General features: G+C 37.7%; 1 protein-coding gene and 1 pseudogene across 7 annotated transcripts in view; one reads left to right on the forward strand and one right to left on the reverse strand.

The window, feature by feature from the left end:
• Tmem108 (transmembrane protein 108) overlaps positions 1 to 24,436 on the forward strand; it is a 365,897-nt gene that overhangs the window by 30,854 nt on the left and 310,607 nt on the right. The window lies entirely within an intron of this gene.
• LOC147825236 (ATP synthase F(0) complex subunit k, mitochondrial pseudogene) lies at positions 22,566 to 23,045 on the reverse strand (annotated as a pseudogene).

The following is a 24,436-nucleotide window of genomic DNA, read 5'->3' on the forward strand; positions in this document are numbered from 1 at the left end:
AACCCAAAGAGTAAATAAGGACCAAAAATGGATGATAGATTTTTGGGGTAAGTAGGAAGTAATGTTCAAATGGGGAGGGGAATGAAAGGGCTGGGGGGAGCGGAAAGGGGAAACAGGGAATAGGAATTTTAAAAAAGAATGGAAGGAAAACAATAGAAACAAAGTATTGTAAAGGGAGAGGGGAAGAAGGATTGAAGGGAAGGGAGGGGAATGGGGAAAAATTAAGATATATTATGTGCACATACAAATTCCTTATGCTGAATATGATCATTAGGTATGTCAAGTGTACCAATAAAATTAATTTTAAAAAAAGAAAAATATCTAACTTTTAAAGTTCCATTTTGTAGTTTGGGTTATAAGAGGACATAAATAGAACTCTTTGGATTGAGTCTTACATGTTCTTTGGCTAGTTCCATATATAGGTAATGGATCCCTTACAGGTTGTCTAAAATTTGGTGGTTTTTATTTGCACCTCAGGGTCTTAAGCGAAATACATAAAAGGCCACTGGACTACTGGGGTGTGAAAAAATTCCACACTATTTTCTCAGCTTCATCTTTTGGAGAAGAGTTAAGGTAATTGTTTTTTCTAGTAATAGAAATTGAACCTGGATCCTTTGCATTGAGCTACATTCCTAGTCCTGCTGACATAGGAAATTAAGGCATGGCAAAGCTGGCTGGAGAAGTAGGTGTGACTTGTTGATTAAAAGATCCCAGAACACAAGCAGAAGAGTTCCCAAAGCCATGCATATAGACTTCTCATAAGAACTGAAGGAGGTTTTCAACAGGATGCCTAGACCTGACAGCAGCCTGGGGCATGGACCCATATGTAGAAGTTCTTTAGGGATTTCTTGAAATTTGAACAGCATGAAGGACACAGACACCAAGAAGTGCTTGATATGGTGGCTTTCCTCATGATAATCCGCCCTGCTTCCTCCAGGGTATACCTTTTTCTTGCCTTTTCCTCTTTTACTAGGCTCAAGCTTGTTCTGTTTCTCTCTCACTCTTCACTTTTGCTTTTCAACTAAACTTTGCTACTGCTTTTTGCTATTTCATTCAATTCTTTGTTCAGGATGAGAAGAACCTGAAATCTAACTCCAGAAGGAGAGAAGAACAACCCAAAACGTAATAACGTTTATTTGGCAAGCCATGTTTAGAAGGAGCTATCCGATAACACCCCCACCCTGCCACCCCCATTTTTGTCATTTGGGGGTTGGAACCTGGGCCTTGGGGCCTCTCACATACTAGGAAAGCACTCTACCACTGACCTTCCATCCAGGTCCCTGCCCCTTCATTTTCAAATCCTTCTGCGTCCTGCCTGTTTCGTGGATAGGAACTTTTCTCCTGCTCTTGGACATTTTTTCCTTTTACCTCCAAATTTAGGAGAGGTAGCTTGATGTGGTGGTGTACACCTGTAATCCCAGCATTCTGGGAAGCTGAGGCAGGAGAATCAAGTTTGAGCTCACCGTGGGTAATTTTGTGACTTAACGAGATATTGTCTCAAAATTTTTTTTAAAAGTGTAAAAATAAAGTATTTAGGATGAGAGCCGATGGTATTGGGCCTGCCTGGGGAGGACTGACAGCCCCAAAGAGTTCACTCCTGTGAAAGTCAGAGGACTCACTTTCCTCCTCTGCATGTCTCTGGCTAACCTTATACCCTGTCTAGTATCAGAATCCTGTGTAGTGAGCTGCACTGTCAGTCGTGGCTTTTCTGTCTGAGGGTCCCTTCCTGTTGTTTGACTATGAGACAGGCTACTATGTACTGTTGCTGCTCCTTCATCCTTCCAGCCCTCTTCTCCAGGGCAGAAGGGTTGGGGGCTGCCCCTGGGGGTTTGATGCCCACCTAGAGGGGACTAAAAGGGGCCAAGGGAAAAGTCCTTTCACACTTCTCCTCTAGGCTTCTATGATCATGGTTCTTTTTTTCTAAGGAGCAGGACTTTGTTACTGGAATTTTCCTTGCTCAGTTACACAGTTTGTTTCCACAGATTGTGAAGCCCTTGATGGCCTGGACCTTGCTGTGGGCACTTTTACATTCTTTGCTTTGCCTGCACTGTGGGAGATCCCTAACAGGAGTTCCTATTGTGGGATTTCAGTGCCTTAATACTGTAATTATTCATTGTAGTTGTTTTAGGGCCGTTATCACAAAATATAAAAACTGGGTGGCTTATAAACAGCAGAAACTTCTTATTTATTTCTCAAGTTCTTAGTTCTTAGAGTTCTGTTGCACAGTATATATATATGTATGTATGTATGTATATCAGTAATGACTTTCTTGGCTTTCCTTGCAGTGCTATTTTTCTGGAAGGGTCCAAATTCTGCATGCCTCCAAAGCAGTCTGCGTTGGGCTTCATTTTGACTTATCTGACTTTATCTGTTGGGCTGAATTTTAACCTTTCCTATCTTATAACCTTGGGACTTGAAGTGCTTCTTTCCTTTTAGTAAGGGAGTGGGAGGGGCCTAAGTTCTTTCTACCAGGTATCACATTAGTTGTGTGGCTGCAGACAGGCAGGTCACATTATCTGTGTAGTGTGTTCTCACTTAGAAAATGTGATTGAGACTCATAATCAGAAAGATTGTCTACTGTAACTTCTTTTCTGAGACCACTCACTTGGTTACTTGGGTTCTCCATCACAGTGGTAAAGTCATTGCTTTCATTAAACGTGTTCTATTCTTTTGTCCTAGTTGTTTAATGCATTTCTTTTCCTAGCCAGATTTATTTCTTTGAGGCACTTCAAGACCTGATTCTCATGTATCCTTGGCCAGTCTTTTTTTTTTTCCTTGTAGACCAAGGGTAAGGGTCAAGGTGATCCTAAATGTTTTAACCTAGTTAGGCCCAAGAATTTATAGAATTCAATAGGAAAAAAATATTCTTAGTATATTAGCATCTAAACATACACTAAAGGTGTTCTGGTTCACCACCTCAGGTTTTGATCATCAGTTTATTAATTCATCTTTCCTCTCCTTCCTGTTCTTTATCACTTCTGTGCCAGCCACTGTGTAAGGAGTGAGGGTCTAGGGTGAACATAGGTTCAGAGTTTACCATCAAGTGGAGAATGTAGACAGTGAACAAATAATTACAAATCTGATGAGAGTTACAGAAACACATAATGGAGAGCTGCCTTAGGCCCTAGGAAGGTTTTTATGAGGATGTGATATTTAGGCTGATGATTATCTGTGAGAGAAGGAAGGAACTTGTCCAAGGCTAGTTAGTGGCTCTTGAATAGAGGAGCATAGCCTGGAACTCAGATTTCTACCCTATCCTGGGACCATTTATGAGTTTTGTGGGGAAACTGTAAAAACACTCATCACTGAAGTACTTTGATAATCTTGAATCCCATTGGGTCGTATGGTTTAGCTATTCCATGAATAGCACACATTTTGATAATTGTCATGCACTGCTTGTCCCCTCCCAAACTCATATGCTGAAATCTAATCCCCAGTGTGATGATATTCAAAGATGGGAGCTTTGGGAGGAATGGAGGCTTGTGAATGAGGTTACTGTGCTCCTGCAATCAGAGGCTAGAAAGCCACCTTGCCCTCTTTCCATCACATGAAACTATGTTGAGAAGTCAGCAGTCTCCAGCCTGGAAGAGGGCCCTTACCAGAACCTGGCCAGGTAACATCTTGACTGTGGATTTCTAGTCTCTAGATCCATAAGAAATTTCTGTTTTTAGCCAAGTCTGTTGTGCTTTGTTATATAAGCCCACACTGACTTGGATAAAAAGTACTTAGTGGTTAAGTTTTGATAATGATTTTTTTTTCCTTCCTTGCTACTTATGAAGTAATATAAAATGTTCTAGTACTTTACCTCCTTCTAGAATAGTTACTGGGTCTCCATTTGTTAGTTCTCTCAGGCCTATGATAGTTTGTCCTTTATAAGCTTAATATTTTTCAATTCTCTATAACTCCCTAGGATTTTATTTTAAACTTTTTCCTACAGAGTGATAAAAATTAAAGACCCAGAATGTAGAAAAATCAAGAGTGGCCAAAAGATAAGTGATGAGTAAGGCAGAACCTTAATAAAAATTTAAAAATATAGAATGAACCTCAGACGCTGTCTGAGATGAGCTCAGAGAAAACCATTTGAAAATGGAAAGGGATATTTTTGTCATTCTTTCCTAAGACTTCAGACCTCTTTATAAAAGTATGTGGGCTCAGCTAGACATGCCAACTGGGAAAAACTAAAGACAACTCTTCATAGGTTACTCACATTTGTTCATATAATATGCACGTGTAAAGGAGCAATGTAGTGGGGATAGAGTCTACAAGAGGGAAGACATTGGAAGGGAGATGGCTTACCCTGTAGAGATAGCATTTTATATCATACTTCAGATAATTCTATCAGACAGAACTCTTATTCTGTATTAATTTGCACAGAAATATAACAGATACAGAAAATATGATTTGCCCAAAATCCTATGTAAGGATGTCTTACTTATCAGTCTCATTAATTTGGTTAATGAATTTTTTGAGCTGTATGAAATTGCCTACAAAATTTTTTACATTTAAGAGCACTTTTGTGAACTCTGTAAATAATTGTATCACTGTATTTAAGGGAAGAAACCTTAGAATCTTCTGGCTTTGCATCTTGGTGATAACCACCATCTTGCCCAACAGGTTACTGGCTTGCATTCTAAACCCTGAACCATAAAATCCTGAAGACAGTTGAGCATCTGCTGCCAGCCGTTGATGCCTGGACTGTTTCTTAACTGACCTCTGATGTGACAAAGCCCACATACATACCTTTGTCTAGCATAGTATACAGGTCCCATCCTCTTCTCCAGTCTAGAAATCCTGTGTTGCTGCTGGCCAAGACAGGCTTCTGTTCCTTCTGTCCATTAAATTTTTTTTTTTTTTTCGGTACCGGGGATCGAACTCGGGTCCTTGCGCTTGTGCAGCAGGCGGCGAAACCACTGAGCTAAATCCCCGGCCCAGTCCATTAAATTTTTAATAAATTGCATTTGTTAAAAAATTAAAAAGAGCATTTTTCTGAGTGCTTCTGATTTCATCAGAATCTAATAGAGGTTTCTGATCATATAAAAGTTAAGAGTAAGCCAGGCATGGTGGTACACACCTGTAATCTCAGCAGTCTGGGAAGTTGAGGCAGAAGGATCGCAAGTTGGAGCCCAGACTGGTCAACTGATGTAGTTCAGTGCAAAGATCCTGGGTTCACTCCCTAGTACCATTCCCTCAAAGTTAAGAGTAATGGTACTAGTAGAAAATATTGAGGATTTTTAAAAGTTTGAAGTGATGGATTCTTCCCACAAATGTAATGAAAATGAGGAACTTTAAAATTCCTGTTTTACAGTATAATAATTATAAGTTTATATGTACTAAAATCACTATAAATAAGATTAAAAGATGTGGCTAACTGAAAAATAGAGTATGTTAGTTAATGTCTCAGACTAGAGGGAGAAATAAATACATTGGCAGTAATTATAAAGTTCAACATAATTGTGTTGGCAAGAGTAGGGGCCTAGACAGCAGTGTGGTTGGCTGATTCTATGTTGTTATAAGTGAATGGCAATTTGACGGTATAAAAATGTCCATGCACTTTGACCCAGCAATTCAACTTCAGTGTATGTCTAGAGGAGATAATTACATGGCTGTGAAAAGAGGGATGCATAGGAATACTCATTGAAGGTTTATATTTGGTAGGAAAGAACTAGGATGGTCGTTATTAAATAGAGAGTGTGTATGGAATACTGTCTATCCATTAAAATGATGCAGTGGTTCTTCATTTTTAATGGGAAGATATTCATGATGTATTACTTAGATAAAACAATTCTGATAAAACATCATAAACAAGTACTCATCAATTTATATTATTTTGAAGTGCATATATGTATGTAAACATACAAGGAATATCTAACAGAATCTTAGCAGTGTTTCTTTCCAAGTGATTTTAATTTTTATTTTAGTATTTTGCTGTGTAGTTTGAATGTTTGCACAATAAAAATGGTTCATTCTGAAAAGCAAAAAAAGTATCTAGAATATGCCAAGCCCTACTAACCCAGTATTTGCAGCATCCTTTGTTTTAAAGTGTCTTTAGAGTGATATTTCAGCACATGCATACAGTTTGTGCTGATCACATCTAAGTGATTAGCATTTCCCTCTCCCTATCATGTTTTTAATGTTTGGAACTTTGAGCGACTCTCTTGTATCTTCATAAAGCACACAGTATCATCATGTAATATATGTGCTGCCAAAGCGAGCACAGTATAATCATTTAAAATAAGGCAGAGTTTGAGTGGAGAGGACTGAACATTGGTTTTATAGAGCATTTATTAAATTCAACTGTGTATATCATGTGACACTGTTACACGATCTCTGAGGAGTGTCCTTCTTCCCAAGAATCTTAAAGTCTAGAATAATTCAAAGAGAACACATCCAAACAGCTGTAGTGTGGAATATGTAAGCACCTGATGAGGGGAGGTTTGACGTGTGTATTCAAATTTATCACTTCACCTTCAGTATTTACCCAGATATGAAAAGAACATCAGTGAGTGCTTCACACTGCAGGAAAAATTTTGGCCTGATTTGTGGGTTTCTAGTACCATTTAACTGAGCATTGCTACCAGTTTGGGGATTTATGTTTAAAAGGAACTAGCAGTTTCATTCATTAGCAGTTCATTAGATGTCCTAAAATTCTACAATTTAAATCTGATAGCATGGCCACCAAGACTTCTGCATGGCAGTGCTGGACAAAGAGTCAGAGAATGCATTTTCCAGGAGAAAAGGTCACCTACTAGCTTTGCAAATAAAATTAGTGCTTAGTCATTCCTTAGTCCTGTTTTTCTGGTGTGGATATTTTTCTCTAGCAGTAGTATGTTATTTTTTTGGAAATAAATAATCATAACCTATTGACCCAATGGGCAAACCAGGAAGACTTCTCAGTTTTGTTTTTTTTTTGTTTTTTTTTTTTGACTTCTTAGTTTTTGATAATTTTGTTGATTTTTCTCTAGCATCCTATTATTTTAAATTGTCTTAATTTTCTTTAGGCTCTGAGAATGAAAACATCTGTCTTCAGCTAATGAACATTCTTTTGGGCTGGTATCTATGAGTTCATAGTCTAAAAATTGGGGTAGGTTTAAAGGAAATTGGGTAGTGAGCTGAAATTGGTAGTGTACTCTGCTTCCATCCATAAGCCATTTGTAGGAATATGTGCCCCACATAAGAACGTGTGCTAAGGGAAATTTTTGGAAGAATATTGTCACATAGGACTTATATACCACCTTAGAAATTGGAAGCAAGTCTCATATAAAATTTACTTTTATAGAATTAAATTTGCTGTAGTCCAAAGTCCAATGATGTTATTTAATGTTAGTTCACTTCTACAAAGAATGAACTACTCCTGTGTGTTTAAGAGAGAAGAACAGGGGAAATTGTGAAGGCAACATTTTTGGGGATTTTTGCCAATTGCCTAGGGAATGTTTGGAGTACATAGTGGTTCCAAACCATGGATTTGGAGTGAAAAAATTCAACAAAGTTGTGTATTTTTTTCTCCTTCTAGGCCTGCATGGGAAGGTTGTGGTTTTGCCAAGTGAGTAGATCCTCAATAGGGTGGGGAAAGAGTTCAATGTATGCGGAAGGGGGTAGTTGTGACAATTGACTTTGGGACCTAAACTAACAAGAGAAGAGGCCAGATAGGAAGATGAGAAACAGTGGGAAATGGTAAATTGTGGATCACGGGTCTCACTGGGGTCAGAGTTTCAGAAGTTGAGCTATGAGAGGCAGACTGGCAGAGAAGAGGTGGTAGCTGGAGAGTAGTAAGGAAGAATTTGAGTTAAGGACTAACATGTGACCTTGGAGTTGAGGTTCAGAACAAGGACTGAGAAGCCATAGTGTAAAAGGATCCTCTGTGTGATACTGAACTCAGCAACATTCATGGTCAGAGAAGTGGTTAAGAGTGACAAGGAGCCAGGAACTCATGTCTTCCAGAATGAAGGGAACTGGGGAGTACAGACTGATTTTGTATGATTCAGAGCTCAGAATTTTGCATAAGAGGATGGGAGGAGAAACGGTCTAAATGTGCTAAAAAGAAGCAGTGAAGACACCCACTCCACCCCTAAACCCCAAAGTTCAGGGATTGTAGGGAGAAAATAGTTACCACTTAAGTGGGCTGAGTGGGGGCGGTGAGCAGTGTCCTCAAGGAAGAGCTAGGATTCAGTTAGAATAGGAAAAGGGAGGGAGCATACAGAGAAGCAGCCAAGGGCAAAGTGCAGTGATGGCAAACCTTTTAGAGCTTTCTGTGATAACAAACATCCCACTGCTGCATGCATGCTATAGGTCCACCACCATAGGCATAGGGGACCTTGCTGATGACTGCCTGAGGGTTTTGAAGGGCACAGCCCCCTAGTCCTAGGCTTCTCCCTGTGTGTGTGTTGTTGACAGAGATGAAAGGTATGATGTGCTTAGAGCCAGGTATTCCTGAGGCTGTGGGTTTAGGTAGAAGGATAAGGAAGGGCAGCACTCATGGTTTGGGGTCTCCAACTGGATTCCTATCTGAGGGGTAGTCTTATACAGAATACGTAGGGCTCCTGCTTAACGCCAACCAGGGAGGAGTTGTCTTAATTCCAAGTACTTATAGCTCATCCTCATTCTGCCGAGGGAATTGTAAAGAGCAGCAGAGATCATGGAAAGCTCTCCTGCTTTTTACAACTCTATGGATCACATCACATCATATCACATATTTCACTACATAGAGAGCATCTCCTTTGTGCCATATTTCTGCTGATTACTCTTGCTTGATGAAGAGACTTTCTTTATATCTTGGTTCTTTCCTTCCCACTTATCCGTATTTCCTGTGTCTGGACAGATGAAAGCTGTGAGAGCAGAGCATGCATGATGGTACCCTATAGGACAGTGGTGGCGAACCTTTGGTACACATGTTATTGTGTTTTTCTTCTAAGACAAAAGAGGTTAATGTATGAGTTGTTTTTTTCTAAGCTAAAACCTCAGTAGTCAGTGTAATTGTAGTATTGGCACTTTTCAGTAAATTAGTGGGTTCTGGATTAGTTTGGGCATTCTGTCTAAAAGGTTCATCGTCACTGCTGTAGGATATCACTACTCACAGTATTGTCTATGAGAAGGTATTTGGTCTAAAACCAGACATCACTTCTGTCAACTAAAATCCTTTGATTCCATCTTCTGCTCAATCTAGAAGACATTCCATAGTGCAAGCAAAAAGAAACTAAACTTATAAAGTGATCTGTACATTATCTACTTTGGGGAAATTAATTTGTGTTTAACTCTTTGTGAGCACTGGGATTTAAAATTCATAGTGAAGTCCATGATGAGACCTCACTGGCTCCCTGTAGACAGATGCTACTGTCTTTACTCTCTTCATCATAGTCTGTTGACCTAAAATGCTCTTATAAATAGATTCAAGCTGGGCGTGGTGGTACACGCCTGTAATCCCAGCACTTGGGAGGCTGAGGCAGGAGAATTGCCATGAGTTCAAGGCCAGCCTAGACTACATGGTGAGTTCAAAGCCAGCCTGAACTGTACAGCAAGACCCTGTCTCAAAAAAACAAAACAAAACAAAATAAAAACAACAACAAAAAGGAGAGAGATTCAGGATTTACCAATGAGACCTAACTTTAATTCTTCTTTCCAGAATCCTCCTCCTTTCACAGAGATATATACAGAAATGTCACTTTATGAAACATGTGAGTTGTTATAAAGCCATTCACTTTTTTAAAGATCAGCTGTATGTGTAAGGGGACCTCTCAGATGTGAATGTAGTTGTCAAAACAAACTGAAGGAAGGAGTAAGTGTGAATATACATGGTGGTTATACAAATATTTTTTATAGAAAATTCCAGAATGTGGTAGAGGTGTCAGAGATGGAGTGAAATAGAATTGGTGTTGATGAAATCATGTTCTTAAAGGTGCTCCTTACTTTTTACCAAGAAGGCTGTCCTAGGAGATCACCTACACAATATGTAATAAACATAGCCAAAGTCAGTTTACTGGAGTTTTTTCTAGCCAGAACTCTGCACTAAAACTTTCTCCCAGCTATGAAAAGTCAGGATCATTGTGTAGTCTCTTGGAAGACCTGAAAGTCCTGAGACAGCAAAGTGAAATCAGATCCCTTCTAAGCGGTAAATTCTAGAAGGCAGGGGCAATCCTTTGTCTTACACAGTGACTTTAGGGAAATGATCTCATACTTTGAGGTGTCCTCAATGACAAAGCTGCAATGACATGATCCCTGAATATGGATATAAGATATATATATATATATATGATATATATATATGTATAATTAAATTGTCACTGTGTTTACTCCTGTGTATTCTTTTATAATTCCATGGAATCTGGAAGTTATAGTTGTGTGCAGAGATGTAGAAATTGACATGTAAATACACCCATACACAGTGGTACACAGAGAGACTCCCTGATTCCTGGTTAGCTTGGTTGTCAGCCGGAATGTTGCACTTCTCAGCGATGGTAGGTAAGTGGATTTTACTGTACATGTAATTGCATTTTGCCAGTTTTTAATATTTTGCCTTGTAGAGGAAACAACTAAATTTGTCTTAGGAAATCATAAAATCACAGTACTCTGGAAGGAGAATATGGCATTTTATCTGCTTCTGGTGGCTTAAACCTGATCTCAATCTGTGACTAGTTTGATACTGGTTCTAGTTCTAGTTGGTACAGAAGACACCCAATTTTTTCATGCTCCAGAAACAGGCTTTTTCTTACTGAAAAAAATAAAAGGACCTCAACATAGGGTACGTGTTTCTTAATTAAAACTTACGGCCTACATTTAACTGTTAGCTCCTTTGCTTTGTTTTCAGCAAGTTGTTTTATTTATGACAGGGCCAATTTTTTAAAATTAAAAAATGATTACACATCCATATATGGTTATTTGTACCTAGGATTCTAGGAATAAAAATACATTTCAAAATCAAAATTGCAATACTAGCAGAAGCCTATTTTTATATAGTTCCACTATTCTTAAGGCTTAAATTGGGTGGGATCACACATCAGAATTTTTCGTGTAATTGTGGGGTTATTGATGCAAGGCAACAAAATAGACTGTCCTGGAGGTTCTTCTGTGATAGGTAAGTGTATTTTGTAAGGTCAATGTAAGGATTCAAAACAACCATAAAAGCTACATAAAGTTCCCCTTTTCTTTGCTTCATTATGTCTTATTCGTGTTCTTGTTGCCACTGACTCACAATATCCAACACCCACAGCTTAAAGGAGGAGATCTTTTGGCTCACGTTTTAGACAATAGTTGGCTGGCTCCTGGGCAGAACAGCATGGCAGAAGAGCTTGTGGAGAGAGCTGCTTATGGCATGGTGGACAGGAAACAGAGAGAGTATGGGGGAGCAGGCCATATCTCCAGTGACCAACCTCTTCCAACCAGCCCCCCCCCCCAACACATTTAGCTATAAACTCATCAGTGGACTAATCCACTAATGAGTGAGTAGAGTACTCCTATGATCTAATCACTTTTCAAAAGCCTGCTGATAAGCACATGAGACTTTTGAGGGACATTTAGATATAAACCGTAACACTTAGTTTCATGTATACTTACATTCCAATACTTTACTATATTTGGCAGCCTGAAAATGACATTCCTCACTAGATTCCCTTTGTTTTTTTTTTTGTTTTGTTTTTGTTTTTTGGTACCAAGAACTCAGGACCTTGTGCTTGCGAGGCAGGTGGTGGAACCACTGAGCTGAATCCCCAGCCCTCCATTGATTTTCTTAAACTCATCTTTTCTATAAAATGAGGACTTCCCTGGAGCTTGAAATTTAATTAATGGTGTTGCTATCTGGGTTTAGGTGCCTGGTTAGGATATTATCTCTTCAATCTGTTTTGTTTTATACTATTTCCGATGTATACCTCACTTATACTGCTTCTTGCTCAGAGGTAGAGGACTTAAGATGGTTCACAGAGATGCATAAAATGTAACAACTTAAAATTTGAGTGAAAGGAAGGAAAAAAGAGAAAAGGTGATAGGGTCATAAAAATAGAATGTAGAATCAAACTTTGAAAATTACAGACTGTTGGGACTGATATTCTTGTCTTGAGAGGGAACCCATATGAACTTTGGGGATTCATAGTAGCCATTTCGAAGGGCTCTCTATTCCTTTACTCAGTATCCTGAGTATTAGAACAAACCACTTACACTCCCTCTTATATCATTTGATCAATGTTTGTTAATCTTTAAAGAGTTAATCATGCATAGAAGAGTAGTTATAATGTGCCTTCTGCCTAGCTTAAAAATGAAAAATTAACACTTCCTTTGAAGCCCTCAACATGCCCTTTTCCTATTGCATTCCTTTCCCTTTTCCCTACTAGATGTATTTAGTACCCTTAAATTTGCAAGTATGCTTTACCATTCTTAAGTTTTATATCTATTTACATATCCTTAAGCAAAAATGAAAGTGTGCACATTCTTTTGTGATCTTTACTTCTTGTACTCAACATTGTTTGAGATTTATCCATATTGAAGTTTGTACCTATAATTCATTCATTTTTATGCATGTGAATGTATACTATTTATGAATACCATTTTAACAATCAATGGTACTAGTAGTTTTCTTGTAATTTTTAGTACATGTCTCCCTTGTGTATGTTTTCCAGAGGTACACATATGAGACTTTCTCTAGGAAATGTAATTATCAGATTGTTGTGTCATAAGGTCTGCACACATTCAGCTTTACTAAATAATGCCAGATTGTTTTCCAAAATGGTCATACCACCTTACTTTTCCACTAGTATAATGGTAGATCTTGTGTTTTACATCTCCATCATCCTTGGTATTGTCTAATTTTTTAACATTTACCCATGTGGTGGGTGACTGGTGTATTCTTTACAAAGGTACTGCCAGGTCAGAAGTCCTAGCAATAGTGAATTTCCTGTTCTTCTCATCTACTAAATACTTCTTCTCAACTTCTCTTTCATCCCTGAAGTCTTTCTGCATGATGTTTATCCAAAGAATAACTATCTTACCTGCTTCATCTCTCTGCATGTTCATCTGCTACCACTCCCTTAGGTTGAAAATTTAGGACTTGTTCTCACATATCTTCCATTTCCATTTTCTCAATTAATTCAACACATAAATCAATGTCATTTTTCACAGAAACAGAAAAATATCCTAAAATTTGTATAGAACTTCACACACACACACACACACACACACACACACACACACACCAAAACTACCCAAACAGTCACAGCAATCTTAAGCAAAGGCAATAAAGCTGAAAGCATCATGTTACCTGGCTTTAAAATATACCACAAAAGTATAGTAATCAAAATATGGCACTGGCATAAAAAGTAGAAACAATGTCCAATGAAGCAAATTAGAGAGTCCAGATACGAACCTATTTATTTGTGCTTCATTGATTTTCCACAAAGATGACAAGAACACATGGTGGGAAAAGTACCATCATGTCAATAAATGGAGTTGAGAAAGCTGAATAGCCACATGTAGAAGAATAAAATTAAGATTTTTATCTTAACATGACATTCAGGCAGTAGTTCAAAATATGTTAGACTAAGACCTGAGACTTTAAAAGTAGAAGACAGCTTAGATGAAAAAACTATTCAGCATTGGCCTGGACAATGATTTTTTAAAAAAAATTTAACCTAAAAGCTTGGGCAACAAAAGCAAAAGTAGAACAACAGCCATCAAACTAAAAAGCTGTGCACAGCAAAGGAAACAGCAGAATGCAGAGACACCATATAGACTGAGAGAAAATATTTTACACAGTACATCTGATAAGATGTTAATATTTAAAATACTTGACTGGGATAGTCATTTCTCAAAAGATACATGAAAAGCAACAGATATGAAAAACTGTTCAATATCACTAATCATTAGGGAAATGCAAATTAAAACCTCAGTAAAATATCATGTGACGCATGTCAAAAAGGCTATTATTAAAAAGATGAAAGGTAAGTATTGGCAAGGATGTCCAGCAAAGGGAACCCTTGAACACTGTTGGTGGAAATGTAAATTAGTGCAGCCATTAATGGAAAACTAAATGGAGGTTCCTCAACAACTAAAAATAGAACTACAACGTAACCCAGTAATCCCACATCTTGCTTGCTGTACTGAGGATTTGAAAACAGTATGTTGAAAATATATTTACATGCCCTTATTCATTGCAACATTATTTATAACAGCCAAGATAGAGAATCAACATCAGTGTCTATTCAGATGAATAGATAAAGAAAATGGTATATATACACAATGGAATACAATCCAGTTATAAAAAGAAGAAAATCCTGGTAGTATTTGCGGGAACATGGATGAATCTAAAGGACATTATGCTTAGTGAAATAAGATGCAAGTAAAAACTGCATGATCTCACTTACATGGAAAATCTAAAACAATGGAAGTCATAGAAGTAGAGAGCATAATGGTGATTACAAAGGAGTAGAAGGAATGGGGAATAGGGAGTTAGTTGGTCAACTAGTACAAAGCTGAAGTTAGGAGAAATAGATAAGTTTTTAAAGTGGCTATGTTAGCTTGAGTCATTCCACACAGTATACATATGTCATATTATCACCATGTATCCATCATTATATACAATTATAATTTCTCAAAACTATTTAAAAATAATTCAGAACACATTTTCAAATGTCTTCAGTTATAGATTTCTCAACTCAATACATAAATAATTACTTGACAGTGTACCTGGTTTTTATGCAAAATATGGACTTTGCTTTCAGAGAATTTCTTTGTCTTGTGAGGATGATAAGGGTCAATAGGTTTGTAGCAAAATGATAAATTAAAATGCTGTGAAGGAAACACAAGGTGCTGAGATGATGAAGCCTGTGCAAATGTTCAAGGAAGGCCTCTTAGGCAAGTGAAATTAGCTGAGGCAGGACTGGGGACGGGATTTAGCTCTGACTAATTAATTATATGTGGGGTGATTTGTTGGTTGGGAGGAGAGGAGACAGCACTGCAGACAGAGAGAGAACAGGAAGGGCAAGGAACTCCAGGCAGGATAAAACCCAGCATGTGTGGGAGTTATAAAAAGTCAGTAATGGCTGGAAGAGAGATTGTGGTTTGGAGAGATGGAGTTGAGATTAAGAGACAGCTCTTCTAGACTGGGTAAGGAGTATGGATTTGTACCTAAGTGCAACATAAAGCTGATGAAAGGTTTGAAATGGGGAGCAGGTGTGTGTGGGGGCGGGGAGTGACAAAGACCTAGAAGTTTGACAGTAAAATTTGCTGATATCTAAAGACTAGAGTGAGGGGCAGTAATGGCATTTAAAAATATCATAAACTTATACACATTCAGTCAGGGCACCTGTTAGCTATGAGGGACAAGCTGTAGCTCTTACCCTGCAGAAGTTCACACTCACTTAGGGTGGTAAAGAACATGAGAAAAAGATAGTGCTAATTGCCAAGCAAGCCGTATAAAGAATACATCCATGCACTAGATGTTTAGAAGGGGTGTGGAGTGTTGTGGGTTGGAACAATCAGAAAAGGGGCAGCTGTAAGAGCCATTGTGGGCCTGGAAAAATGAGTAGAAGTAGCAGGAAATAGGGAAAGCATTCCTCCTAGGAACATAAAATGATCTGCATCCCAGTTTGGAGAGAACAGAGGAGAGCTGGAAGGTGAATAGAGAAAGAGGGGAACTTGCCAGACTGAAAAAGCTCTTGAATGAACTCTCCTCGCCAAAGACAGCTCCATTTCTAGAGTATATATAGACACACCATTCACATCTTTGTGATGATGGAGCTGATAGCTCTGGTTTAGATTTTATTTGGAATACAATTTCTTTACAAACAGCACCATTATTTGTGACTGCAGACTTATTTTGTTGGTCCTGCATTAATTTCTTATAGGTCTTTCTCTTCTAAGTCACTTGGTTGATTTAGCTTGCACATTGAGTCTTTATATAGAAGAAACAACTTCTTTTTCTCTTTAAATAACCTAAGATACCTATACAAACACATATCTAGCTAATAAGATAAGGGCACTTAACCTTACACTCTCAGTATTGCTTCACTTCAGCAATATGTGAAAGAAATGGTTGAGGCCATGTGCATCTGGAAGATTTATTTATTTAGATTTATTAGAATTGAGTTAGGTCCATTGCCCTGTAGGTATTAAAATCCATTTCAATACAAGTTCTCTTACAGTACAAACCCTCCTCTTACAATGCAAACCTTCCCCACTGTATCTCATCCTTTATTAACCCCAAACTCTTTCTCAGGACTCCTTATGGTGGAAGTAGTTATGCCACAGAATGTTGCATCCTAGAATCATTTCCTTCTGGCTTTCACTTTACCACAGCATACTGAATCAGGAGTGGTGCATAGTCTGTCTGGTCTTGTCTGTCTGATCAAAGTCCAACTATATAATTGATACTCCTCACTGTTATGCTCTCAAGAATATGATGTAATTCACCCCCTTGTGTGTATTTTCACAGTAGCTTGTATGTGTGTGTATTCTTTTAAATTTGTTGATTTAGTATGTCCTGTTTTTACTTGCAAAGCCCGATAAATTTACCTTTTCCAAGAAAGTGGACTTTTCTTTAATGCTATCTAGCCCTCCCAGAACCAGTTTTGCCCATTTTTCCTTTGTGGCTCAGCATCACCCACCAGCATCCCAGTGAGCATTAAGGAGATGGCACTGGAGGCCCCAAATGGTGCAGAGTGCTTGATGCTCTTCCTTCTGCTGTGGTACTGATTATACAGCACCACCTCTATAATAATCTTTGTGGGCCATCACCAGCCTTCCCCCTCTTCAGGAGACTCAGACCATTGTGAAGCTTACCATAACCACAGATTCTGAGACACTCTCAGAGTATCTGGTGTGTGTGCGATATTGCTGCAGTTCTCTGAGAAGCCTGTGACCTTGGGAGAAGAGGAGTCAGAGGAGCTCAGTCTGGAGTGCAGGACGGGCTTCCCCAGGTCTCGCCTGGCATTAAGCAGTTCAGCCTTGGCAGTTTCAGGGCTGCAGAGAATCAGCCACTACTACCCCTTCTTGCCTCCCCTGAGGGACAGTGAGGTGGAAAAGCTGAAGAAAATAAAGTTAGATTTTCCTCTGGAAAAGGCTCAGAACCTTCATGCAACTTCTGAGCAAGTGCTATGAATACAAATGTAAGGGAAACACATAATGAACTCTGAAGAATGTTTATTGAGAAGAGAGAATGATTTAAATCTCATTATAACATTTTATTACATGGACTCATTCCCTATAACAAAGTATTGTCCATGTTCTGGCAGGCAACCCATAAAAAAAGCATTTTGTTGATCTAAGTACACTGAGCTCTCTGCAGTGAATGCTTTCTCTATTCTTGTTCATTTAGTAACCACTTGTTATTAGAGATGAACCGTGTTCTGAGCTGGAGATGGGCATAGGAGAGCCAGGCTATTGCAGCAACTCTGAATGTTCTGTTGCCTCTTTTTTTCCTTTTTAATTCAAAATTTAGTGCTCTCAGGGAACTCACATTGAAGAGATGAGAACACTAGAGAACCAGCCAGTGCAGGTCTGATCTCCATTAAGGTAGGGACACAGGAATTCTTGATAGTCCTTCTTTTTGTTACCAGTTCCTGTACAATGTCTAGTGTGCAGAAGGTGTTCAGTAGGAATTTGCTTTTGTTGTTGGTGTTGTTGTTTGGAAACAATTTAAAATTTAGATAAATTGCAACGTAGTATGGAGAACACCCATATACCTTTTATTCAGTATGTTTGCTAAAACTGCTAACCAAAGCACCAAAGATTGGGTGACTTCAGCAATAGAAGTTTATTTTCTCATAATTCTAGAGGTTATAAGTCTGAGATCAAAGTGTTGACAGAGTTGGTTTCTTCTGAGGAAGTTTCCTCTTGGCTTGTAGATGCTGTCTTCTCCCATTGCCTTCACATGGTCTTCCCTCTGTGTCTGTGTCCAAATTTCCTCATTTTACAACAATACCAGTTGTACTGGTTTAGGGCAGTGATAGTGAACCTTTTAGAGACTGAATGCTCTGACTGCAACCCAAAACACACTTACTTATCACAAAGTGCTAGCACTGCAATTAAGCCTAAAGAGTGAGGCTTTAGTTTAGAAAAAACAACTCATTCATTAACATCTTTTGTCTTACAAGAAAAACCTTGTAACACGCATGCCATAGGTTTGCCACCACTGGGTTAGGGCTTATTCCAGTGACCTCATATTAACCTAATTACTTCTTTAAAGATTCTATCTCCAAATATAGAGTCATTCTGAGGTCCTAGGGGTTAACACTTCAACATATGAATTTGGGGAGGAGGAACTCAATTCAGCCTATAGCATCCAGACTTACTTTTTAACACATTATATCATTTGATAATTAGTGATAGTGAACATCTTTTCTTATGCTTTTTGGACACTTGTATATCATATTTAGAGAAATGTCTCTTCAAGTTCTTTGCCTATTTTAAATAATTGGGTTGACTTTTTTGTTGTTGAGTTGTAAGAATTTTTATAATATATATTCTGAATATTAACCCCTTATTGGATATATAACTTGCAAATATTGCCTTCCATTCTATTGGTTGTTTTTTCACTATTGTTTGTCTTCTAATGTACTAGGTTTTTAACATTTGGTATAGTCCCACTTGTCTGTCTTTGCTTTTGCTGCCTCTGCTTTTGAAGTGGTATCCAAGAAATCATTGCCAAATCCAATGTCATGAAATTTTCCCTTGTTTTCCTCTAGGAGTTTTATAGTTTTAGGTCTTTAATCCATTTTAAATTGATTTATGTATTTGGTGCATAAGGTAATGGTCTAATTTTATTTTTTACATTTTGGCACCCATTTTTTCCAACACCATTTGTTGAAGAGATCATCCTTTCCTCATTGAGTGGGCTTGGTACCCACTTGTTTGGCTACTTATAGGAGATGTATTTTTGTATCTCTCTATTCTATTCCAATGTAAATACATACTTTCTGAACTTACCAGATCATTAGGAGAGTCTGGGTGACTTTTATGAAAAGGATCCCACCAAATAGCTTCTAAAGATGCAGTCTGCCTTCTGTTTCCACAGGTTCTGCATTCATGGGGGATTGGTTCCAGGGTATGCCCCAGGCCCCAGATACCAAATCTGCAGATGCTTCAGTCCTTTGTAAAAAAAATAGTGTAGTATTTGCACATAACCTATACATATCCTCTAAATCATCTATAGATTACTTATGATATCTATTACTACGTAAATGCTTTGCAAATACTTACTATCCCATATCCTTTAGGGAAGAAGGACAAGAAAAAAGTGTATATATGTTCAGTATGAACTTTTAGATACATGTTTTGGCAGAGATTTTAAAATTTGCCGTCAGTTCAGTCTACTCATGCAGAACTTACCGATACAGAAAGCCAGGTATGCTTTGTTTTTTAAATAGACTTCCTTTTAAAAAAATAACAAAAGCTTCACTGAGATATAATTCACATACCATACAATTCACCTTTTTGAAATGTACAATTCAGTGGTTTTTAGTATATGCAGAGATTTGTATAACATTCACTACCAATTTTAGAACATTTTCATCACCGGCATGCCTGTTAGCATTCATAGTTCCCCACCCCCAGTCTCTGCCAAACATTAGCATTTTTGTTTTCCATGGATTTGTGTATTCTGAATGTTTTGTGTAAATTTAGTCATTTGGTATTGGCCTTTGGTGCCTGGCTCAAAGTTCATACATATTTAGGTAATATGTATCGATAATTTATCCCTACATATTTATTCACTTATTTAAACTGATAGGTAAACAGTTATAGATATTTATGGTATATACACCATGATGTTTGGAAACATATACTTTGTGAAGTAGCTACATCAGACTAATTAATGTATGCATTACCTCATGGATTTATTATTTATTTGTGGCAAGAGTACTTAAAATGTACTCTCAGCAATTTTAAAGTACATACTATTTTGTTATTACTCTGGTCACTCTGGTGAACAACAGATCTCTTCAACTTATTCCTCCTATTTAATTGAAACTTGCATCATTTGTCCAACTCAGCATCTCTCTAGGTATATCCCTCCAACTCTCCCTAAGCCCCTGGTAATCACCATTCTACTCTCTGCTTCTGTGCCTTCAAAGTTTCTAGACTCCACATAAGTGACATCGTGGTATTTGTCTTTTTTAGATCTGGCTTACTTCACAACATAATATCCCCTAGGTTTGTCCATATTGTTTCAAAGGAAAGAATTTTCTCATTTTTTAAGGCTGAATAGTACTCCATTGGGTATATATGTATTACATTTTCTTTGTGCATTCATCTGTTGATGAATACGTGGGTCTATTCCATATCTTGGCTGTTGTGAATAGTGCTGCAGTGTACCTGAAAGTGCATTTCTTATAGATACAAATACCAAGACATGAGATTGCTGGATCATGTTGTACTTCTACTTTTAATTTTTAGAGGAACCTTCACACTGTTTTCCGTAGTGGCTGTACTGATTTATATTCCTACCAACAATGTTCAGAAATTCACTTTTCTTCACACTCTCACCAGCACTTGGCTTTCATCTTTTTGATACTAGTCATTCTACCAGGGGTGAGATTCTTCATTGTGGTTTTGATCTGTATTTCCCTGGTAACTAGTAATGTTCAACATAGTGTCATGTACCTTTTGGCTATTTGTATATGTTTAATGAGAAATGTCTGTTCAGGTCCTTTGCCTATTTTTATTTTTATTTTGGTACCGGAGATCAAACTCGGGACCTTGTGCTTGCAAGTCAGGTGGCAGAAACACTGACCTAAATCCCCGGCTCTTTGACTATTTTTATTTTTTTTCCCATTAAGTTTATTGGTACATTTTGAGTATAAAATATAGTTACATTCATCAGTGGGATCTTGTACCATTACATGAGCATCTTGGTTCTTATTTTTTTTGCTCTTCCCCCCCTCCACCTTTCCCTATTTGCAAAGACTTTGTTTCCATTTTTTTTCCTTTTCTCATATTTTTTCTTTTCCCTTCTTTCCCTTCCCCTACCCCTCCCACATCCCCTACTCCTTTAGACCTTTTCTTCCTGTTACACGATATCAATTATACATTTTTTAAATTACAATATCAAGATCTAGGAGACATTACCACAGATTTTACACAATTTGAAAGGATATAGAAAGCATATAACAAAAATATTTTTTGAAATAAATTTGACAACTTCTAAGAAGTACCTTGGAAGACAAATTAATGAAACTAACTCTGGAGGAAATATAAAATTTGAATATTAAAGAAAGTATATTCCTAGCTTGAAAACCTACCAATATGACAACAGTAGGCTCATAAACATTTTAACTGATAAATTATATCAAACAAATTAAAGCAGAAAAAAGAAGGAATAATTCTCCCCTCATTTTAGGAACTCAACATTGTGCTAATCCTAAAACTGGATAAAGATAATAGAAGAAAAAAGTATGAACATAGATAGAAATTTGTTTAACAAAACAAACTATTAGAAGTCAGATCTGGCAGTATGCAGAAAGTGGTTTTGTTATAGGGATGGCAGTGCTGGTTCAGCATTGGAAGATCCACCCCCAAAAGTCATCATTTTAACAGAGGAAAGGAAAAAGCCATATGATCCTGTCACTAGTTGGAGAAAAAGTATTGGACTAAATTCTACAGCTGTTCATGGTAAAAGCTATCAGGAGCCTAGAAGTAGAACAGAACCTTCTCAATAGATCAAAGACATGTACTCCATACTTGCAGCAAAAACGCCTTATATGAATGGAGAAGATACAATGCTTTCTCCCTAAGGTGGGGAACAAGGGCAGATATGCCTACTCTTCATCTGTCCATTAAACTTTGAAACCTAGGCCCAAACCAAAATAGTCTGGCAATAAAATGAGACAATTAGGATAGGATTGGCAAGGTAGAAGCAAAATCTTTATATGTAGATGAAATGATCATCTACAGAGAAAATACTAAGAAATCTCTAGTAGCCCCTAGAACTTGTATTTGAATTTAGCAGGATTAGAAAACACAAGGTAGGTATAAAAATTCAGGTGTATGTATACTTGCTATAAATGAAGAATTAGAAACTGAAATTTAAAAGTTATGCAGGAGTACAAAGGACCTAGAAAAGTACAAAGAAAAAGGAAAAAACATTGTTACATTGTTGAAAGACGTTTAGTACCTAATTTTAAGACTTCTTCTAAAGCTACAGTAATCAAGGCAGTGTTGGTGTAAGGAAAGACATATAGATCATTTGAATAAAACAGAGAATCTAGAAATAGTACCACACATATATGGTCCACTGAGTTTTGAAAGATTATTTAACATTAACATTTTATAGGATATAAACTCAATTCAAGAGCCGAGGAAAAGATAGTGTTTTCAGCAAACGGCACTAGAATACCTGGTATCCGTATATAAAAAATTAACCTGAACCCTTTTTTTCCATACATAAAAATAACTTGAAGGGATATAAGAACCTAAATAAGAAAGCCTAAAAGTATAAAACTTTAAGAAGAAATTATAAGGGAAAATGTTTATGAATTTAGGGTAGACAAGAACTTCCTAGGATACAAAAAACATGATGTATAAAAGAAAAAAATTGATAAATGAGATTCCATCAAAATTTAGAACTTTATTTTATTTTATTTTATTTTCCAGGTTCATACTTTATTGTATAAACTGAGTATTACATGATGAGTGACAGCTCTTCCAGGCGCTGGAACTTCACAGATGAAGTCAGATACTGTAAAATCCACTTCTGTTGCTTTCACAGCTGCCGTTTTTGTTTTTTTAGACCTTAACTTGAAATACAAGATCATCAGAGCAATGCTTCCATATGTGGCCAGTACACAATTCATTCTACCTGTGAGAGTGTAAGAGTTGAAATATTTTTTGATGCCAGTGAACTGGTACTGGGCGTCGGCTTCTGGACCTGCCATGATTTCAATCTCACCAGAGCCATAAATTCCACAGCTGACCTCCTTCAACGTACACAACTAAAGTCTAGAACTTTAAATGATATCGTTAAAATGAAAAGTAGTCCTTAAACAGACCATATTTACAATACAATAACCTATGACCAGAATATATAAAGAACTCTTACAGCTCATTAATAGACAACCCAATTAAAAAGTAGACACAAGAAGATGATAAATAACCAGTACAGCACAAGGAAAGGTGTGCAACACTAGAATCAGAAAAATACTAACCAGTACAATAACAAGATTGAATTATTCACTCATTAGGGAAATGAAGTTAAAAGTTTTAAAAGCCTTGTCATGACTTTTTCTTTTTGTTGGATTCTCCCCCTTTGCATTTAATTTGTCATCCCCAGTGGATTCATTCTACTGGTCTTCCTGGGGTTGTGATCCTCATTGTCTTTTCCTAGGATATTATCTAAAATTTTTGCAGTGCTGGTTTGGTATTCATGAAGGTCCTGAGGTGCTCTTTGTCATGAAAGTATCTTATTTCTCCATCAATTTTGAAAGATAGTTTTGCAGGGTACATCAATCTGGCTTGGAGGCTGTTTTCCTTTAGGGCTTGAAATACGTCACTCCAAGCTTTTCTTGCCATGAGGGTTTGCATTGAGAAGTCTGCTGTGATTCTGATGAGCTTTCCTTTGTATGTGATTTGTTTCTTTTCTCTCACTGCTTGTAGAATTTTGTTCTTCTGTTGGGTTTCTGGAATCCTAACTATTATATGCCTATGTGTAGTTTTTTTTTGATCAAGGCTAGCTGGAGTCCTATATGCCTCACTTATCTGTATGTCAAGTTCTTTTCCCCTCCTTGGGAAGTTTTCTGCCATCATTTCTGTGAACAGTTTTTTTATGTCATGTGCACTCTCTCCTCTTTCTTCATTGCCTCCGATCAGTCTTATGTCATTCTTCTTTGTATCATCTAGCAGCTGCTGGATTGATTTCTCGTGGTCCCTTACAATTTTAAAGCAATTTTTCTTTTCCTAGTCACTAATTGCAACCTTATCTTCTATATCTGAAATTTTGTCCTCACATTGGTTCATTCTGCTGCGTAGACTTTAGTGGGAGTTTTTCATGTCCTGGAAATCTGTTTGGATCTGTTTTATGGGCTCCATTTGTTTCCTATGTTGGGATTCCATCATGTTCCTCAGATCCTCTATTTTTTTAACTGTGTCCTGTCTAGATTTATTAATCATGTCTTGCGCTATGGGGACAATCTCTACTGTTATCTGAGAAATTATTTCTGATTTCATTTTTTCAGATCCTCTTTTGTTGCCAGTTCAGGGAGTCCAGGTGGTTGAGTATCAGATTGTTCCATCTCGTTTCCCTTTGAGGTTGCTGTAGGTGATCTGGAAGTCTGTTTTTGAAGCTTGTTTACGTGTCTTCTCATTTCCATGGCGGGGGGTGCTGCTGGCATCTGCGCAGCTCTCCTCCTCTGCCCTGGGAGTGGTAGAATGGTGTCTGGGGAGCCTCCTCCTGGGTGCTGGGATTGGCTCACCTTCTTTGCCCTGGGAGCAGTGGAATGGTGGCTGGAGAGCCTCCTCCTGGGTGCTAGGA

Source organism: Heterocephalus glaber, unplaced genomic scaffold (genome assembly GCF_053883595.1).
Source record: "Heterocephalus glaber isolate CG9 unplaced genomic scaffold, H.glaber_assembly_v1.0 deba00001504, whole genome shotgun sequence".
NCBI lineage: Eukaryota > Metazoa > Chordata > Mammalia > Rodentia > Bathyergidae > Heterocephalus > Heterocephalus glaber.